Source organism: Dendrobates tinctorius, unplaced genomic scaffold (genome assembly GCF_039654945.1).
Source record: "Dendrobates tinctorius isolate UK_male_01 unplaced genomic scaffold, ASM3965494v1 ptg000158l, whole genome shotgun sequence".
In the NCBI taxonomy this organism is placed as follows: Eukaryota; Metazoa; Chordata; class Amphibia; order Anura; family Dendrobatidae; genus Dendrobates; species Dendrobates tinctorius.
In genome coordinates this window covers 36,779,995-36,800,068 of record NW_027361825.1, presented here as the reverse complement: position 1 = coordinate 36,800,068, position 20,074 = coordinate 36,779,995, and positions in this window count along the sequence as shown.

Here is a 20,074-nt window from a genome sequence, read left to right as displayed (position 1 = left end):
CTTTCTACATAAAAAAAAGGATTGCTTTTGTTATTTGAGGCAGCACACCTGTGTCCAGTTTGTTTGTTTGTGAACTGCACATAGCACTTTGGTGTTTATCGCCCTGTACCTGCTATTATATTTGTAATTTATTCAATAAAATATTTACATATTTTGATTATTTTGGACTTGCTGATCGTTTTTTCTGCTTGGTTGTTGTTCTTGTGTAATATAGCGATCAGTCCTCTATTCTGTCCATTATTTGGGGTATCAATATGTGATTCTATGTGATACGATATTTGACTTTTAATATAAATGATACCTTGTTGTTTGCTGAGTTTTTTTTCTCAAGTCGCAAATCATGCAGATGAGACGACGAAATTTAAATCCCCGAGCATGCCAGAATACTCGGAGGACACCCGAGCACGCTCGGGAAAATCCGAGCAACGAGTATACTCACTCATCACTAATGGCTACCCATCTGCACCTTGTGATTGCTTCGCTGTAGTGTAGATTTGCTTTCAATCAAACCATTTAAATGGCACTGTCAGTGATTGTCATCAGCAAGTCCGATCACTGCTGTTCCAGGTAACTGTCAGCTGCCCAATAAGGAGCAGGCTCATACCTGGCCACATCTTTACGGCTAGTGGCCACTAAATGGGTTGTTGCAAGATCATTCATCAGAAGCGCACCGCTCCCTTGTCTCTCCTCTTCCAGCTTGCCGGACAGCAGTACCCTCCGTAATAATTTACAGTTCGGACCAGCACCATGGTTGAGCCACTGTTCTGGACTGTGCATTCTCTGATGCTGCACGAAAAAGCTCCTTTCCTCTGCAGCTTCACAGCAGCACAGAAACTAAACGGATTAAGCAGCGCTTAAAGCAAAGAGCTTGCAAGGGTTTCACTTCTTGCCTTGGAGACCGACCACCTCTGATAAGACTGCAGCGTTAGCCGTAAACTTGGCAAAAAAGCAACACACAATAGATTTAAAAATCCCTCTTAGGAATAGAAAAGATATTTTAAAACTAATATATTGCAAAATAGCTTGTTTTTAATTTTATGGTTTTGAGAATAACCCTTTTTAAATAATGAGGCTTTGGTCATTTCTGTGTTTGCATCAAGATTTCTGTCCTGGTGAGGTCAGGAAGCAGTGACTATCGGAACCGCATCTGGATCTGCTGCATGATGGAGTCTAAAAAAGTATTTACCCCGGTTATTAAAAAAACATCTCTAATTTCAGGGCTATATCAGAATTTGCAAAAATTATGACAAAAGCATCCCACAAAATCAGAACCTCCTAAATACACACCTCTGATGGACCTGTGTGTGTATATATATATATATATATATATATATATATATACACACACACACACACACTATATATATATCCTATTGTGATTTGTTATGGAGATGAAATATGGCATGAATAGCATCATCTATTGGGCGATATTAAGTTGGAGGGATTAGAAAGGCCTTACGATGATGTGAGTGAATGCTCCAGGTTCCCATCTCTACAGCGCCAAAAATATATCTACCATAAATATCAAAACGATGGAGAAAGTCTGGGAACCAGTGGAACAGAGGAAGCTCTTGTCTCATAAGTGTACTTCTCTGCCTTTGATTTAGCAAATCCCAGGTTTAGTGTCTGGCTCTCAGAGCAGATCTTTGCTGTAATCACCTGGTCACTGCAGGAGGTCCCTACTACAATGTAGGTTGAGGTGTAAGTTCTCTCTCACTTCCCCAGTTATAATTAACCCCATATATTCAATGTGAGGGTGATATGTCCCCTCTCCAGAGATGTCTTTATGGATTTTCATTTTTCTCTATGACATAAATATATTTGTAGCTCATTACCTATACCCATCCAATTACGTACTTTTTTTTTTTTTGCTTTATGGAATAATGTAATTGGTTGCACTAGACAAGTTACAAAAATAAAGTATAGAGACAAGGTATGTATTTTTGAGTTTTTCTACACAGGTAACCTAAGAGTCATTCATCAGAGGGATAGTTCGGGAAGCCCTCCGACATACATGGGAATGCAGTGTGAATACGCCCTAAGGTAGCAGCCACTTCCGGAAGGTGTGTCTGCTGTAGCTTTGGACTGTACGCTCTTCCCGCTGTAGCCGGGACAGAAGAAAGGTCAGTGACTGGTGACAGCTTACTGAGATGAGACGTGAGTCACTGTTTGCTCGCACTTACACAATAGCCATGAATATTTGACAAGCCCCGATGTAAGGGTGTGACCTGATCAGATATCAACAGCTCCACACGTAGAAATATAGTTTTATAACCCAAACTTAAAGGGACATTTAGACTGAGCGAGAATCGGAGAACGAGTCTATATAATAATAATAATTTTATTTCTATAGCGCCGACATATTCCGCAGCACTTTACATTTCAGAGGGGACTTGTACAGACGATAGACATTACAGCATAACAATAATCACATAGATCATAACAGATACCAAGAGGAATGAGGGTCCTGCTCGCAAGCTTACAGTCTATGAGGAAAAAGGGGAGGCACCAAAGGTAACAATTGCTTTCCTTGTTCGGACCAGCCATAGTTTAAGAATCGGGTTTTCCTGTGATGCTGCATGAACCAGTTAACAGTACAGACACAGAGGGCTATTAAATGCATAAAGCATATGAGAACATGATGCAGGGAACCTGGTTATGGTAAAACATTTTGAATGGGCCACACAGGGATATTTGGGTTAATGCGTTGAGACGGTAGGCCAGTCTGAACAAATGCGTTTTTAGGGCACTCTTAAAACTGTGGGGATTAGGGATTAATCGAATTATCCCAGGTAGTGCATTCCAAAGAATTGGCGCAGCACGTGTATAGTCTTGGAGACGGGAGTGGGAGTTTCTGATTGAGGATGTTAACCTCAGGTCATCAGCAGAACGGAGGGCATGGGTAGGGTGGTAGACTGAGACGAGGGAGGAGATGTAGGGAGTGCTTTGTGGGTGAGGGTAATAAGTTTATACTGAATTCTGGAGTGGATGGGTAGCCAGTGTAATGACTGGCACAAGGTAGAGGCATCGGTGTAACGATTGGTGAGGAATATGACCTGGCTGCAGCATTCAGAACAGATTAGAGAGGGGAGAGTTTGGTAAGAGGGAGACCGATTAGTAGAGAGTTACAATAGTTCAGATGGGAATGAATAAGAGAAACAGTAAGAGTTTTTGCAGAGTCGAAAGTACAGTGCTGTGCAAATTAATTGGGACAAAGCATTTTTTTTAAGCAAAATTGTAAGTTGGTTACCAGTCAGTGATTCAAACCAGTTTTAACTGCTTTGATCAGGTGTGAGTGCCTGTTCAAAGCAGTTAAAACTGGTTTGAATCACTGGCTGGTAACCAACTTATGATTTTACTTAAAAAGGCTTTGTCCCAATTAATTTGTACAGCACTGTAAGAAAGGGTCGAATACCGCTCGTTCCCAGTTAATGGTCCATGTAAATATGACCAAAAAAGCGCTCGAACTGAGGTCAGAGACTCGGCGGTCAGGCCATGTATCCGCATCCAAGCATGGACTGTAAACCAGCCTGGACCTTATTTAAACATCTATTTCCATGGATACAGCATGTACCCATTATAGTCTACGGAGCTGTGTTTTTTGCAGAATGAAACAAAATGGAAAAAATCCATTATTGATCCAACTCATGGATCAAAGTCACCAATGCAATTCTATAGGTCTTTGAAAAACTTGAAAAGGCACACTGATGGCCTCCTAGCTGCATCTATATGGGAGGATGTATACACAACCGTTACCCACCATGTGTGGAGCAGGCTCCGCTCCTGAGCCAGCTGCATACAGTAGAACTTGAAATGCATCGTACACATATGGCAGATATTAGGAAGAGGTTAAATTAGTAAATTACGCAAACGTACCAATGTACGTTCCTCAATTTCAGCTTAGAAGTTCCGATCCCCACATGCTCCTCTTCAGGTTTGTTTCAGACACAGGACAGCGTTTCCTGTGTCAGAATGTGGCCAGACTAGCCAACTGCTCATTTCCATAGGTAAGCCAGCCACCTTGTATATTTACCCATCGGCTGTGACAGTTGTCAGCCAGCCCCCTCTACACAAACCATAAGAAGAGCTCCCAGGAGCTGAAGATCGGGGCAGCTTTCAGAGGTGGCATTTTTTAGTAAATTCTGTAATATACTAATGTAAGTAAATTTAAATATATTTTTACCTGCAAAATTGTTTCATTCAAAATTTGTTACATTGATTTTACAAATCTTGGACTCATCCTCAGTTAGAGCCTTTACTCACTCCACTTCACAGCTAAAGTCACAATTTTTCTAGTGTCATCTGAAAGAGTCAAAAAGTTTGTCTCCAGTCGGCTCTGCTCATGCAGGTGGAGAGTTCGGCCTCATTCCTACGTCCGTTTTCGCACACTATCCTTGTTTTTTACGGCTAGCACTCAACTACAATTGTAAATGGGGTCATTCACACATCCATGATTTTCTGTGGACGTAATCATCAGTTCATATTTGCTTAGACATGTCCGATTTTCATTCGAGTGTCGGATCAAAATCGGCAATGCAAGTCTATGGGTCCATGAAAAAAAAGTAGGACCGCACTCGAATGGCATCTGAGTGCAGTCTGATTCGCAGACTGCTACATACGAAAAGAAGAGGGAATTTTTTTTATTTATGTCTGAGAAAAACTGATGACACTCGGACCAAACTTGGGTGAAACTCAGTCCGTTTTTCCTACATTTTAAAGGGCAGATTCAGTAGAGGAAGTTCTATCCTGACACTGAGCCGACAGTGAATGCTGTAAGATTTCAGCTCTGAAGTATACAGGATTTGTAAATGCAGCTCTGAGCTACAATAAAAGTTGTAATATTTAGAAGAAACATACTGAAAGTTACTAAGTGTCTTATGCCACTTGATTATTGAGAAAAAATATCCCCTCCAAACTTCATATTACACCTATGGTGTACTTCGCTTACGGCCAAGAACGGCCTACAGTGTGGCGGAGTGCTGCCCTAGTATGCGTCTCTTATTTTAGGCCAAATTATGTGATTTTTCTTTGCTATTTTTGCACAGAAATAAACACACGGCCAGGCAGGACTATCCAGCCCAAGCTTGTGTACACAGCTCCAAGCCTCATGATGCCCCAGAACCAGATAATTCAAGGTTCCCTCCAGCAAGAATATTTAGCCTGGCAGCGCTGCACAACACTCGGTCTGTAAGCTGATATTTTTAGCCAGGATGGATGCCGCCTCCATTCTTCATCAAGTCACCTCCTCCAGGCAGTAGAGGATAAAGAGTCCAGGACACACCTAGCGCTGTGTATCCGTGCCACCGCTCAGAGCTACACACAAGTAATGGACTTCAATCTGTCTGCAGGTAAGAGACACCTTATAGTATGCACCAGATCCACTGATCGCTCCGGGAAGCAGTACTGCATAATGTATACGTGCGGTAGGCTCTGTTCCCATCTGCCTTTTAGGATGGAGTGAAATAAGAAAAAGGACGCCACCACTAATTTTTTAATATATCCTTAGTTGGTGCAGAGTTTCTTTTATCTGATACAGAACTCGATTCTCTGCAGGACACAGAGACAAATAATTTAAATTCTTTCTGTCCGTGGCCACCACTAGGGTGAGCGTTCGAGCTTATGGCATAAAGTTGTATTATAGAGGCTAATGCAGTTAGCTCATACGTTCCCCCTAGTGATGGCTACATGCATTGTTTTTATTATTTGGCATTGCTTATATAAAATTATCATATTTCACAGCGCTTTACAGACATTATCAGCACTGTCCCCATTGGGGCTCATAATCTACATTCCCTATCAGTATGTCTTTGGAGTGTGGGAGGAAACTGGAGAACCCGGGAGAAACCCACGCAAACACGGGGAGAACATACAAACTCCTTGCAGATGTTGTCCTTGGTGGGATTTGAAGCCAGAACCCCAGCACTGCAAAATTACAGTGTTAACCACTGAGCCACTGTTCTGCCCATGTTCAAAATTCTTTTTTAATATTTCCTTAGCTTTTTCATCTGATACAGAGCTCCAAATTTTTTGCAGGACATAGAAACAAACAATTAAATTCTGTGCGTCTGCAGCCACCACTAGGGGGCCCTTTAGAGCTTATGGCATACTGTTGTGTTATAGCGTCCATTCCAATGCAGTTACTGTAGCTCATACATTCCCCACCTGGAGGTGGCTACAGGCATCCAGAATGTTACACTTTGCAAGGAGTTGGCGTTCTGTACCAGAAAACATTTTAGGTCAAAAAGAGAGAAACATTAATTATCTCTAAATCTTGAATCTGTTCAGATAAAAAAAAAAAAATCTTCATTTCTCAACTTTTAGCACCCCTGTCATATTGTTATTAAATAAATTTTTTTTTTGCAATTAGAAAAGATGCATGCATCTCCTAAAGAAACAGCGCCACTCTGATCAGCAGGTTGTGTGTGGTACTTCTGCTTCTTTACTCCTTTAATTAGACAGAAACGTGAACTTTGAATATGTTTATGCTTTTATGACGGTGATAAATTTAACACAAGACATGCCAAAGATAATGACTCCCATATAACAAAAGTGGAATTATAGTGATATCTTGAGTGTAGAGAAAACTGTATTCTGTCTGCCCTCCTCCCCTCCCCCCCCCCAGTTGTTTTCCTGGAAGATAATCATTGCTAGATTAGAGGCTAATAGGTAGGGCTGGGTGAACACATAAGTGTTAAAAAGGGTGGGTGATGTGGGCAAATGACAGGAGAACACTCCTTACTCCAGAGGGTGTGCATGGGGCTCATAGGAATTTACTAATCCTAATATGTAGGCAGTGAACTTTTAAGGTGTGCGCACACACTGTGGATTGTCCTGCGGATTTTTCCGCTCGGATTTGTCTAAAACCCCAGGTAAATCCGCAGGTCAAAAGATCTGCGGTTTATCTGCAGACTTTCTGCAGTTTAGCCTGCGGTTTTCCCCTGCGGTTTGACACCTGTCATGGGGCAGGTACCAAACCACAGCGGAATCTGCACAAAGAAGTGACATGCAGCGGTTTTCATTTTTCATTGATTTTAATGGTACTTTACACCACAGCAGAAACTGCTGCGGATCCGCAGCAGAATCCGCAGCGTTTGCACACACCTGTAGGGGGAATTTAAGACTAGCTTTTCATATGACAGTCTTTGGGTCAGTCTTGGGCGTTTTGCACACCAATCTTTGGGTCAGTCTTGGGCGTTTTGCACGACAGTCTAATGGTCAGTCTTGGGCGTTTTGCACGACAGTCTAAGGGTCAGTCTTGGGCGTTTTGCACGACAGTCTAAGGGTCAGTCTTGGGCGTTTTGCACGACAGTCTAAGGGTCAGTCTTGGGAGTTTTGCACGACAGTCTAAGGGTCAGTCTTGGGAGTTTTGCACGACAGTCTAAGGGTCAGTCTTGGGAGTTTTGCACGACAGTCTAAGGGTCAGTCTTGGGCGTTTTGCACGACAGTCTAAGGGTCAGTCTTGGGCGTTTTGCACGACAGTCTAAGGGTCAGTCTTGGGCGTTTTGCACGACAGTCTAAGGGTCAGTCTTGGGCGTTTTGCATGACAGTCTAAGGGTCAGTCTTGGGCGTTTTGCACGCCAATCTTTGGGTCAGTCTTGGGCATTTTGCACGACAGTCTAAGGGTCCAGTCTTGGGCGTTTTGCATGACAGTCTAAGGGTCCAGTCTTGGGCATTTTGCATGACAGTCTAAGGGTCCAGTCTTGGGCATTTTGCATGACAGTCTAAGGGTCAGTCTTGGGAATTTTGCATGACAGTCTAAGGGTACTGTCACACTTAGCGATGTACCAGCGATCCCGACCAGAGATATGACACGGTCAGGATCGCTGGTACATCGCTAAGTGGTCGCTAGTGAGCTGCCACTCAGGCAGATCTCACCAGCGACATCGCTGGGGACGGGGGTCGCTACTTACCTGTCAGACGAGGCGATCCTGCGTCCTCCCGCCCGGCTCCACGCGTCGCTCGTCGTCACAGCAGGAAGCGTCGCAGGAAGCTGATGACGAGAAACAGTCCAGGACGTTCTCGCGCGATCAGCGATAACCAGCGGGGGAGCGGGTTGTAGGTAAGTATCACACACAGCGATCTTGCTAGCAATATCGCTATAACGTCACAAGTTATAGCGATATTGCTAGCGATATTGCTTAGTGTGACATGCCCTTTAGACATATTACATGTCAGTCTCAGGCATTTTGCACAGCAGTCTTAAGGAAAGAAGCACTGGAGTGCAGATGCACATATTCAGGTGTGTGGCGGCTCTTCAGTCAATTTGGTGTATCTTTCCACCGACGTGCACCAGAGCATTTCTGGTGTTGTTTAAGCTACTTTTCAGCATAAATTACGATCAATTTGTAGGGTGAGCTTGGCCAACTTTGGCAGAGCTGGCTGGGACGATCATAAAAATGTACAAATTGGTCTAAAATTCTGCAACGTTTTTAGGAGTTTTATGCCAGATACTGAAAAAAGCCACTTACCACAAGCATCACAAAGTGTCTGAAATACTTAAATATGGTGCATAATATGGGTCCGGATGGCGGTATTTTCGGTCAGTGTGGTGTCCATGTGAACAAAGGACCGCACACTGATCCAATAACTTGCATGCCCGTTGCACCAAAGCCATTCATCCACGCAGACCCATGGTGCAGCTCACACTAATTTGACCCGTCTTACAGATCAGACCAGCGCATATCAATATCTGTCAGCTCTTCTTGAAAAGAAGCCACAAATGGCCGATCTCTGCACCCTTTATCTTAAGAAGTGATACCCATATCTAACCTGCTGCTATTGCACAGTAAATAATTTCCATGACACCCTCGAACGAACAGGCAAAGCTGCGTTTTACAGGAATGTTCCACATACGTAAAGAAGTTATATATTTCCCTCTATGTAATTGGTTAGGATTGATCAGTTAAAATAATATTACATTATCTCTTTGTAGCAGTCGACCAAAAGAAAGTCGAGGAAGCTAAAAAGCATGGACATGGTGACGTGAAGCACGGCCATAAGCATGGAGACCATGGCCATGGAGGAGGCCACAAGGTACAGCGACTGATAGATGGTCCTGGAATTGCAGCCATATATACGTAACAACATAGGGTGATATTCTAGGATTTTGTCTTCATAGGGCGAGCACGGCCATTCCAGTGACTCCAGTGATTCCAGCAGCTCAAGTGGAAGTGACTGCGAAAAAGGAAAGGTAAGAGGGTACCCAAAGGAGATGTGTTAATACATGGATTGCTTTGGGGTACGTGCACATGGCGCCTTTAAGACACTGGCGTACTTGCAGTGTTTTTGATGCATAAGAAGCTTAAGGAAAATGTTGGTGCGGTTTTCCTCAAAACTTCTTTTGGATGCCTTCTGTGCCATTATTATTTTTTATTTCCTATATAGCATAGTGGCAGCTTCCAAGTCGAAGCCACCAGAAGAATGGAGCGGTCGGTCACTTTTGTTAGCCGCATCATGGCTTTCGGAGTCTAAAATGGGTAAAATACAGGAAAAGTGCACAGTGAGTTGTTTCAACATTGCTGTGCATGATGCTCATTATTTTGGCACTTTTTCAATAGAAATCCACCTGAAGGTGGCGTCATGTGCACATACCCTTCGACTGCCATAATTTGGCCATAAGGAAAACAGGTCTCATGATAGTATATAAAACAGGCCTCATGCCTATCGTCAGGATTAATGTCATCTATAATCTAAGCAGGTCTAGAATTCTGTCCAGTTTTATTTCATAATATATCCAGTACTAACATTTTTTGATACACTGCTCCCTATTGCCGTAACCAAGATAGAAACTTCGGGAGTTTTTTTTTGTTTTGTTTTTTTTAAAACCTAAATGCATATATTTTTACCTATATAGCCTTTTGAAAAAACAAATTGTATTGCTTGTCTTCCACAGCCTCTATGTATCACTGTACATGGCAGACTTCAGAATAAGTCATTAGTAAATCCCACAGAAAGCTTATTTGATGACAGGGTTTGCAACCATTTCTTCTCCTGAACTTATTTATGACCATATCAAAAGTTCTACTTTTTTTGAGAATCTGTTAGGTATGTTAATGCATACAGGCTTTAGCAGCTAAACAATTCAATATTTTTCTTGAAATCCAATTATAAATTGCTTTACAAAAATGTGACAAAAAAAAGCTTAAATCAGGATGAAAAGATAACACCTGCCCATAGTATAGGGCAGGGTGTGCAAACAGAGCAAAGAGAAATTAATGAGATTGTGGCAATCAAAATACAGCTCCCTGCCCAAGAATGCGGTCCCTGAGAATCTGCTCGGGGGCCTGATAAAAGGTCATCGAGGTTCCCCACCCCTGGTATTGGGGATTATTTATTGGGACTCCTTAGGAATACCTAGAACAGGGCTCTGAATAAAGAGGAGGTTGAGTTTGCGCACGTTTGCTACAGTCAATGTCAATGGGACTGCTGGAGATGGAGCGCAGCACAGATTCTCATGATCAACATCTGCTCTGTTCTTGGAATTCGTAGGGGTCCGTGCAGCCGGACACCTAGCAATCAGGAAGTTATCCCCTACCCTATGGATAGGGAGTGACTTACAATCTTGATACAAATCCTTTAAACAATAAAATGCACTTAAAGACATCCATTATCCTTTAACTTTAGATTCCCAAACGGTCTTATAATCTGCACGATCGACCCCTGCTCCATTCATAGTCTATGGGACTGTCGGAAAAACAGAGTACAGTGCTCCACGATTTCCAGCAGGTCCCATGGAAAATTAATGCAACGGAGGCCGAGCAATCACACATATGCTCCATTCCAGATGGGGCTCTGCAAAGCCTGGTTCCAGGGTTCCCAGAATACTGGGATGTACCAGCAGTTGGACCCCAGAGATCATCAGCAACTTCTCTTCTAAGGGGAGAACTTGTAATATTTTTGTAAATAAACCTGTAATGACAGCAAGCAGAGATCTTGACAATTAGGAGGAATTGATGCAGAAAATCTATTCCACATGTATTACCGCAGTATATCCAGTACGCAACATTCACTCCTAACCTGTGTGTTCCCTCTCTACAGTCACACGGGGAAGGCCATGAGCATAAGAAGAAGGAAAAGAAATTACATAAGGAGAAAAAACCCAAAGATAAGAAAGTGAAAAAAGACAAAAAAGAAAAGTCTGAGAAGAAACATTAATAAAAATATTTTATGTTTTCTTACTCCAGCAAAACTCACTGTACTGATCCGAAAATAATTTATAATTCAGCGTCTCAGCCGCCAGGAATGCACTGGGTGTCATCCTATATCCTGAGAGCCGAGGCGTCAATAAAGTTTTATATAATGTACCTCAAAGCATAGGAAACGTCTAATATACTGATTATTGCATCATATACAGTCTTGTGTGTGCGCCCCAACCTGCAGGGCTCAAAGATATAACTAAATGGCTACCTCGAGATTTAAGAGTTCGGACCCTCCAGCTGCAGTACAGTAGTGGGGGCCGGGATCACCGGGCTTAGGGGCTTCGGAAACTCTTGCAGATAAGCGGGTATCTCCAGCGACTCTTGCACCTATCACACATTTCCTCTTTAGCACTACAGGTAAAGCACAGCACTGCACGGCCCGGATTCAGGAGCAGATGGGATCCCCCATCATACACCCAAAAGAGCAAAACGGCAGTCACAGCAAGCTAGTCCTTGCATGAGTACTTTTTGCAGTAAGGCGATGACTCAGCTGCGCCAGGATTTGTGGACATGTCCTCGGGCTCCTTCGTGCAGATACCTGTTCCCATACTTTCCCCAGGGGGCTTGTTTGAAGTCTCTGCACAATTTCCACTATTATCTAAAGATCAGCAGTATTCCCAGGCTGCTTCCATAACACCTCACATAACAAACCTGAACCCTACCTTGTGCTAATGAGGTCAGAACCCCTGGGAAATTAACCTTGGTCGCAAACTAGTAATTATGGGCTACCAGGCCAGATACACCGATCCCACTGTACATGATTAGATCAGGATAGTGCTGCATTATAACATTTCTAGTAGACCAAGGTTAATCCAAAGAAACCTCACTGATGTCACGTGTGACTGGATACCCCGCCTCCAGCAGGGCGAATTTCTAAGACACTCGTGACCCTGGATACACCGCTTCCAGCAGGGCGAATTTCAATAATTACATGTGTAGCTGGATACACTGCCTCCAGCAGGGCGAATTTACAGAGTAAGGGGAACACCGGGGAAAACAGTTAGGCATCTGCAGCATTTCCGCAAACATGGTACTTTACCATGTTAGCCTATGGGTTTTAAAAACCGCAGTGCTCACGCTGCGTTTTTTTACCTGCGGAAAAGCTACAGTTTTTTTTCCGCAGCATGTCAATTGTTTCTGCGGATTCTGCTGCGGTTTGCCACCTATTCCATTGTCCAGGTGTCAAACCGCAGGGCAAAACCGCAGGTCACTTTACCTGCGGTTTTACCTGCGGTTCCGCAGGAAAAAACCCGCAGGTGAATCTGCAGTGTGTGCACATACCCTTACAACGGTGGTCCCTGCTCTAGGGAATGGGGACGTGCAGACCTCCTGCACTCCCTTGAGCCTGTGTCCCTGCACTCCTCACATTCCCTATACAGGCTCCTCACCTGTCACCGAGCAGGATACCTTTAAACCTTAGCTCACCCTGCACCTATCCCTTACTAGTGAGCTGGATGGTGCAGAGACTAATCCCACCGCTGCACTAATACACAAAGGAAAAATACACAAACAGGGAAAACACCACTTAGCTTTGCTCTGTTGCTATCGCTCCCAGCAACAGAGCCCAGCACCTGAGTACAGCTTTCCTCCAGAATAGCTGGTACTTCTCCAAGGCTTTGTCAGAGCTGCAAGGAACTCCACTCTGTAGCTCCTTCCACACCAGGACTCTGAGTAAGCTGCAAGGAACTCCTCTCAATCTCCTTCCTTCACCAAGGATGGTTGGAAATTACCAATATCATCAACAGTGAGTGAGAGCTGCGACACTCCTTTACAGACAAGAGCCAGAGTAATCACACCTGCTAGTGATTCCCGTGCAATAATGCTAGCCACCACCGGGGGCAAACTAGAACAAAAGACACCACTGTGTAATGACCCTAATGGCCACCGGGGGCAAAACTAACTTTAAGCAAACAGCTTAAAGGAAAAAAAAAAAAAAGGTTGCGTATGCTTTTATCTGTCACAATCCAGAATGGATCGTGACAGTACCCTCCCTCAATGAGGGGCCTCTGGACCCTCAAAACCGCTCCTCATCAGGGAATCACCTACAGAGGTGACTCCCAGATCCAGAGTTCACCCCAGACAGTACCTGAACTTCAGGTTTATGACAAACGAGCACCGCTGGTATTGGCAATGTATGTTCTGGAGGCACCACACATCTCCAAAGCGCCGACCTGGGGAACGAGTTGAGTATGTGCATGTTTGGGGGTAACTTGAGCTAACAAGACTCCGCAACACACTTCCACTGGATGTTTTTTTTGGTGGCCACTCATACATGCTCGTTCACACACAGGCCCGGACCTGAACGTTTTTTTTTTTTTTTAAATCAGATAAAATTTTATTAAATGATAACAATTATATCATATGACATGAAGCAGTTGTTCACATATAATCAAATTTTTTATGAACAAACCCCCCCCCCCACTCCGAGACCCCTTCAGTGTCTTCCTCTTTTCTATTCCGATACTCTTTCCCACATCCATATATAATTGTTTATTATGAACATCTATATCATAATACATCATCCCCACAAATCTAACTCCATTCTACCCATGGCTGCCATATCTTATGAAATACATCGAGTTTATTTCTCTTAGTATAAATACTTTTTTCCAATGAAATTATATGCTCCACCTGCGTAAGAAAGTCTCGTCTAGTCGGAGGCTCTTCTCTGATCCAGAACCGAGCGATTAACTTCCTTGCTATGAACAACAGTCTAGCAATCGCCAGTTTGACCATGGATACCGCTACTAATTCCTCTACATACCCTAATATACAAACCAAAGAGTCTCTGGGGATTGCACACCTATATATCAGTTCAATCCGACTCAATACGACTGTCCAGTACGTAGACAATCTAGGGCAATGCCACAGCAAGTGCAGCATGTCTGCCCGTTCCTGCGAACATCGTGGACACTCGGAATCGGACCTCAAACCCATCTTGAACAGTCTATCAGGAGTTCTGTAAGCTCTATGAATTACGTATAGCTGAGACATCCTCCCCCGGACCTGAACGTTTATTGCCACACATTCGTTTGTCACAATTCGGTGAACTCTTACTGGAACTTACAACAGAAGCATCCCCGTGTCACCACACTCACACCCCCGCAATTCACCAAGGGGTACACCACCCTCCAACCCCTTCCACAACGAGGTCTGCGAATCCCAGGGTTGCCTAATGGCGAGGGTTGAGACTTGCCCCCACTCTCCTGCTTCCGCAGGAGAGGAAGGGGACGCTTGTAGAGACGGCAGAGACCGTAGCCCCTAGGCAGCAGCCCTCACACGACTGCTCCCAGCTGACTACTTCCCTAGCCCGCCAATCTATTACCGGGTTGTGTTTTTTCTCCAAAGGGAGGCCTAAAACGATAGGTACTGGCATTCCCTCCAAGACGTAGCATGACAAGGACTCCTCAGGATGTCCTATAAGTAGATGGATATTTTCTACGACTTGGGTCAAGCTCCCCTGGCTCAGTGGAACAGACTTTATGGCCTGGACGCTTATAGGTTGGGCTAGCGTCCTACACCTCAGGCCATGAGTCAGGACAAAGCGAGCATCCACCAGACTGACTGCTGCTCCGCTGTCCACAAGCACCGATATCACCTCCGGTACCCCGCCAGCCAACACCTCTGCTAACATATTACCTTGGGAGTGCAAAATGGAGGAAATATACACTCCCTGGTCGCCTCCCTCCAAGCGACCAGGGGAATGCGGCTTCTGAGACGGCACAGATGATTTGGTGCGGGTTGGGCAAACTTTCAGGACATGACCAGTCCGCCCACAGTAAAAACATGCAGACACCACTCCCCGAACCGTAGGCAGCTCAGTACACAAACTAGCTACGCCTACTTGCATGGGTTCGTCTGGAGACTTGGCACGTACTGGGCAGGCTCCCATGAAATGGCTCAGCTTCCCACAGGAAAAGCAAACCCCCCAACCACGGCGAGCCGCAGACACCCCCTTTTTTGTACCAACAACACCGGGCGATCTGGGTTCCTCCGTCCGCACTGGTGGGTCCTCTTCCCTAGCGAGGACAACAGGGGGGCACATTTTGTGTATGTCTCTCCCTAGGGCGTCTATCCACCCGGATGGCAAGGGACATGGCGGCCTCCAGCGACCTGGGGGCGGCGTACTGCACCAGAGTATCCTGCAATTTTGAAGACAGACCCTGCACAAATTGGCTCCTAAGTGCAGCGTCACTCCACTGAGTGTCAGCGGCCCACCTACTAAACTCTGAGCAGTACTCCTCAGCAACCCGGGCTCCCTGTTTAGACCTACGGAGTCGGGATTCCGACAGGGCGACGCCATCAGGATCCCCATACACTAGCGCCAAAGCCGCAAAAAACTCGTCCTCAGGAAGAAGTGTTATATACTTTGAAACGTGTTGGAAAATAAATGGTTAATCTTTCTACATAACCTGGATTCGATACTTTGTCTAGCAGCGCACATAAGTCCAAGAATTTTATTCCATATAAGATTGACCTCTCCAAGGCTTTGTCAGAGCTGCAAGGAACTCCACTCTGTAGCTCCTTCCACACGAGGACTCAGAGTAAGCTGCAAGGAACTCCTCTCAAGCTCCTTCCTTCACCAAGGATGGTTGGAAATGACCAATATCATCAACAGTGAGTGATAGCAGCTGACACTCCTTTATAGACAAGAGCCAGAGTAATCACATCTGCTAGTGATTCCCGTGCAATAACGCTAGACACCACCGGGGGCAAAACTAGAACACAAGACACCACTGTGTAATGACCCTAATGGGCACCGGGGGCAAAACTAACTTTAAGCAAACAGCTTAAAGGAAAAAAAAAAAAAAAAAGGGTTACATATGCTTTTATCTGTCACAATCCAGAATGGATCGTGACAATCAAAATTACTTTTCAGGCTATTAGGCCTCATTCACACCTCAGTTTTTCACGTGCAGTCTGCGTTTTCACATGTCCATGATTTTTCGCTGAATAAACAAAATCGCAGAGACACGTTGGCTCGAAAACAGGCAATGCAAAGCTAACAACTCATGAAAAAATAAAAGTCGGACAGAACTTGGATGTCGTCCAAGTGCGGTCTTCTTTCCATGGACTGATAGGAGAAAGTAGAGGGTTTTTTTTGCCCCCGATGGTTTCTCATTCAAGAAAAACTAAGGCTTTGTTCACATATCCAGTAATCATCCGTTAGAATGGATCCAGCAGTCCGCTGGCAAAAACGTTAACAAAAAAAAACGGATCATTTACAAATGAAAAAAATTAAAAACGGATGGCTAACTAACAGAGTGCTTGGCACGTTTTTCAAATAAAGTCTCGAAGACATGAATGATTTTGATCAGAATCAACAATACAAGTCTGCGGGGAAAAAAACAATTGGACTGCACTTTAATGCTGTCCAAGCGTGCTCCAATTTTCACGACCTGTTAGATACAAGGTGGAAAAACTTTCTAATCATACAAAAAAAAAAAAAAAACTGATGAAACTTAGGTTTTTTTTTCACAAGAAAAACAGACTGATGTGTGAATGAGGTCTTACAGAGATACAAGCTCTCTTTTTTCCACCCAGGACAGACAATTGCATACAGCAGCATTTTCCCAGCCTGGGCTCTAGACAGCGGTCAGGCACGATGCCAGGAGTCGTTGCGGAGATCCGTGCCACATACAGCATCCATGTGTTGCCTGTAATCAGGACCTAGACATAGTAGCAATTATATATTTTTTTTAAATTAAAACCAGTGAATGGATAAAGAATTGATTAAGAATTTGGACAAGTTTTTTTTTTTTTTTTAATTTTTTTGCTTCTTAGGCTAAAAAAAATTGCATTTGGGTTTCATTAAAAATGTTGATCTCTTTGTTACTGAGAATTTTGCCTTCTTGGATATTGCTGGCTGCTGAATGAGTTCACTGAGAATCTGTCAGAGAGCAAATCCTGAAGGGTTTCCTGAACTCCTCTGCTGATCTATAAACAAAGACTACAATGGTCACATCACGGCAACTCGCAGACAAGATGCAATTATTTTTGTTGCATAACTATTCACAGAATTGCAGTCATGCAACCAATGTCACTGTGTAGCCACAGCCTTACTCCCCCTCACAAGGAGCTCACTAACAGATCTCCGTTAGCTCACTCTGTAGCCAAAAATGAAACACAGAGCCTGTAATAGGCAAATGGTGCAACATTTTAATGAAATCCAAATGAAAATATTATTTTCCCTACATACTTGCGCATGACGGCCACAATGATGATGTTGTGTCAGCCTGTCTAATCAAAAGCCACAGTGGGGTTCCCAGAAGGTAAGAGGTTCACGAGCCTCCCATCCAGCGACCATATACTACTGACCTGACCAAAGTCATGCGAAAAGAGCCGCCCAACTCTAGCTCTCCACCCTCCCCTGGCTCCTGTATACCAGAGAGGTCAATCAAGAAAGATTGGGGAGAGTTACAGGTGCTACTCACAAAATTAGAATATCATCAAAAGTAAAGTTACTTCAATTCAAAAAGTATAACTCATTATATAGAGTCATTACAGAGTGATCTACTTCACGTGTTTATTTCTGTTAATGTTGATGACTATGGCGTACAGCCAATGACAACCCAATAGTCATTATCTCAGTGAATTAGAATACTTTATAACATCAGCTTGAAAAATGATTTTAAAATCAGAAATGGTGGCCTACTGAATTGTATGTTCAGTAAATGCACCAATAAATTAAATTTTTAAAGATATCAATTTTGTGAGAAGTACCTGTAGGTGGAAAACAAGTAGGTGGGAAGTTGTACTGAATGACTGTGCTTGATTAGAACAGTTATGTTGTGCTAACAGAGTCCATATAATGTAGGGCATGCAACAATTGTCCTAATATTGCAGAATAGTGATGAGCGGGCACACTCAAGTGCTAACCAAGTGTCTTTGTCGTGCTCGAAAAATATGTTCTCTCTGAAAAATATGAGTCTCTGCAGCTGCATGTCTCGCGGCTGTTCAATAGATGCAGCACGGGGATTGTCCGTTTGTTAGCAGAAGACACTCAATTAGCACCCGAGCATGCTTGGATAAGACCATATCCGAACACGCTCGCGCATCACTATTGCACAACAGTAGTGAAAAAACACAAAATTAAAACATTTTGCGCCAGCATACCTGCGCAAAAAAAACTTAGAAAAGTCAAACAATTTTGGTGCAACTGGTGGTTGTGCTAAAATTGTGACAAAGTGGACAGAGCTGTTGCAGAACGGGAATGTGGAGACTGCAACTCGTCAAAAAGGGGCTGGAGTAGGACTTGTGGTGAGGCAAACACTGATGTAAATGCAGCTTGTCCGGCGTTCTTCATTCATGAAGAGGCATGAGCCCATCTCCTCCATGAACATAGGTCTTAATGATTAAAGCCCTTTAATTGTGGGTCAGCAACCTGTGGCATGCCACCTGTTGTAAAACTACATCTCTTAGCATATATTGGGAGTTGTAGTTCCACAATGATTCCACTATCTACTCACATTCTCATCCCTGTCCTCCTCACCTGTCACCCATGTCCAGCAACCTCGCACATCTAGACACTCGCACACTCTCTGACTCTATTCTACCACCGTCCTCCATAGGTTTACTCCAAGACACAGACACTGCCACTAGTTTCTACAAGGCCACTCTTGCATCAGCCATCTACTCGGTCTCCCCTGTCATGCACAGCAGAGTGCGACGAATCAATAGAAAATCCTGGCACAATAACATCACTAAAAAGCTTCGGCAACTATCCAGAATTGCAGAGCGGCGTTGGAAGAAAACGCATTCACAAGACGACTTCACCTCATTCAACCAAGCAACACTCACATTCAAATCAGCTCTCACCTCTGCTAAACAGACCTACTTTACATCTCTCGTATCTTCCTTATCCCACAACCCCAAACAGTTGTTCAACACTTTTAACCCCCTCCTCCGCCCACCACTGCCCCCTCAGACTTCCCCAATCTCTGTGGAGGACTTTGCCACACACTTCAAAAATAAGATAGACCAAACACGGCAAGTCTTTGTTGTCCAACCACAGCAATCCCTTTGTATGCCAGACCAATGCCCAAAACACATAATTTCCCTCTCCAAAATCACTGAAGGAGAGCTTGCTCATCTTCTCTCCAAATCACACCTCACCACTTTTGCACTTGACTCCATCCCATCTCCTCCCCAAACTTACAACTACACTTATCTCATTCCCTAACCAATCTCCTCAACCTATCACTAATTTCTGGTACCTTCCTCTCTGCTTTCAAACATGCCACAATCACTTTCCTCAAAAAGCCATCCCTTGACCCGAGCACTATGCCAGCTATCGCCCCATGTCTTTGCTCCCATTTGCGTCAAAACTCCTTGAGCAGCACGTCCACGCTGAACTTTCCTCTCACTTTGCATCTAACTTGCTCTTCGACAACCTACAATTTGGCTTCCGTCCCCACCATTCTACTGAAACTGCCCTGACCAAACTTACTAACAACTAACTTACAGCCAAAGCTAAAAGACAATTCTCTATACTACTCCTTCTTGACCTGTCCTCTGCCTTCTACTACAGATCCTCTCTTCTTTTGGTGTCAAAGACCTTGCCCTATCCTGGATCTCCTCATACCTTACCAACTGCACATTTAGCATTTCCTACTCTCACATTATCTCCTCATCTTGCCCCCTCTCCATTGCTGTTGGTGTCCCTCTAAGCTCTGTCCTAGGACCCCTTCTCTTCTCAATCTATACCTTTGCCTAGGACAACTCAAAGTCTTAATGGCTTCCAGTACCATCTATATGCTGATGACACTCAGATCTACCTCTCTGCTGTCCAGAATTCCAGAGTGTCTATCAGCTATATCCTTCTTCTCCTCTTGCTTCCTCACGCTCAATGTGGACAAATTTGAACTAATTATCTT